General features: G+C 34.2%; 1 non-coding gene across 1 annotated transcript; it reads left to right on the forward strand.

The window, feature by feature from the left end:
• The first annotated feature begins 548 nt into the window (after positions 1-548).
• On the forward strand, positions 549-655 carry LOC131181788 (small nucleolar RNA R71). The gene has a single exon (XR_009150265.1). It is a non-coding gene; the product is annotated as a small nucleolar RNA R71 (small nucleolar RNA).
• The last annotated feature ends 1,655 nt before the right edge of the window (positions 656-2,310 follow it).

Consider the following 2,310-nt stretch of genomic DNA (forward strand, 5'->3'; position numbering starts at 1 on the left):
GCTGATATGGAATTCCTTATTGCTGTTGTGGTTGAAAATTCTGATTTGGAGCTTGACTTTGCTGATTTCCCCATGAAAAGTTGGGATGATTCCTCCAAGTTGGATTATAAGTTTGAGAGTAAGGATTCCCCATTTGTTTGTTTCCATAATTACCAATATATGCAGCTTGCTCTCCATAGTCTACTCCACAGCTGGTAGTTCCTTCTGCATAAGCAACTTGTTGTAAACTTCCAGATGATGATGATGAACTAACCAACATACTCAAATCTTCCATCTTCTTAGCCAAAACATTTGTAAGTGCATCAAACTTTGCATTAATCATGTTGAATGGATCAAGGTCATACATTCCAGCAGCTTGCCTCTTTTGAGTTGGAGCTGGTCCTCTTGGACTACTCCAAAGATGAGTATTCTTTGCAATTTTCTCCAATAGCTCATAAGCTTCATCTTCATGCTTCATAATAAATTCTCCTCCTGTTTGAGCATCAATAATCCCTCTGATTGCAGGAGTGACATTTGTGTAAAAATTCTGATTTATCATCCATTTTGGAATGGCATGATGTGGGCATTGTCTCTCTAATTCTTTCCATCTCATCCATGACTCATAAAGAGTTTCATCTTCTCTTGGTCTGAAAGCTGTCATTTGATTCCTCAGTTCTTGAGTTTTTCCAGGTGGAAAATATTGTGCAAGAAATGCATCAGTGAGTTGCTCCCAATTTGTGATGGAGTTGTGAGGTAAAGAATCAAGCCAATCCAATGCTCTATCTTTCAAAGAGAATGGGAATAGCTTCAATCTTGCTGCATCATCAGACACTCCAGGTTGTTTTTGCATGTCACAAATCATAGCAAACTTCTTTAGATGTGTGTGTGGATTTTCAGAAGGATGTCCCCCAAATTGAGAATTTTGAATCATTTGAAGAACTCCAAAATCCATCTTGTAGCTATTTGCATCAATTCTTGGTCTTGCTATACTTTCTCTCAAGTCATCAAAACGAGGAAAAGCATGATCCATCATACTTCCCCTAGGCACATTAGCATTTACAATCTCTTCACCTTGGGCTGCATTTTCATTGTTTTGATCATTTCCAACATTCCACCAATTCTAATTCTTTCATCAGCCATGTTTGCTTCTAATTCAGTTTGTTTCAAAGCTTCTTTCCTTCTTCTGGTTTCTTTTTTGTTGGCTTTATAAAATTTCTCAATTTCAGGATTAAACAATAAGGATGTGTCACTTGTGCTTCTAGCTCTTCTCATAAAAGATTAAAAGTACCTGAAAAAGAACAAACAAACACAAAATGAAAAGATAACAAAGATAAAACTAAAAATAACTAAAATAATCAAGAATTCAATCTTAAACAAACAACTCCCCGGCAACGGCGCCAAAAACTTGATGTGGCCCAACCGCAAGTGCACGGGTCGTACAAGTAATATAGAAAAGATATCGTTCCCACGAGGAGTTATGTTAATGATTGAATTTTTGATATAAAAAGTTGCCTAATTTAAACTATTTTTGAAATTAAAGCAATAAATTGATGGGTATTGAAGTATGAATTCTAAATGTGTAAAATTAATGATCTATTCGACAATGTAATGATTAAACTAAATTTGCATCAAATTAAAATAAGCAAGTTGAAATATGGCAAAATTTAAAATGGCAAGCAATTAAATTCAATTAGAAATTAACAATGATAAAAAGGCGATTCCGGAGTTTGGAATTTCATATTCGAGCTATTTTGGGATTTTAAATTGGTTATTCAATCTTGCGGAACTTACGGGTTTTAAAGAGATTAATTCTTAAATCCTTTGAATACCCTTTCGAGTGAGACAAAGAGTGCCTTAATCAATCTAATCCTACTTTCGTGGAGTTAGAGTTAATTAAGACCCATTAAGTTCTTTAATTAATCTATAAATCCTCTTAATCCTTAGTCTATTTCTAGATCTAAGTTAATTAAGTCCAATTTCTTGATTATCTATCACAAGGTCTTGTCCTTTCGGTGCCTCAACCATGGATTAAGAACATCACTTAATGGGATCCTACACTAAGCATGTCATTAAGTACACAAGAAATGAATAAAACTCATTAAGAGCACAAAATATGGATTACCCAATCAAAATCCACAAAATATCTCAAATATTACATCCCTTACTCCAGAATCAAATTAAAACTACTCACTACCCATAATGTTTACAAGATATCCTTAGTTTATATGGAAATAAAGCTTTAATCTAAGCTAGGAAACAAAAAGCTCAACACTAGAAATGTAGGAAAAATGTAAGAAAAGAAAGAAATCTCCAAATCTGGTTGGAAATGGT

The sequence above is a fragment of the Hevea brasiliensis genome, chromosome 7, assembly GCF_030052815.1.
Source record: "Hevea brasiliensis isolate MT/VB/25A 57/8 chromosome 7, ASM3005281v1, whole genome shotgun sequence".
In the NCBI taxonomy this organism is placed as follows: domain Eukaryota; kingdom Viridiplantae; phylum Streptophyta; class Magnoliopsida; order Malpighiales; family Euphorbiaceae; genus Hevea; species Hevea brasiliensis.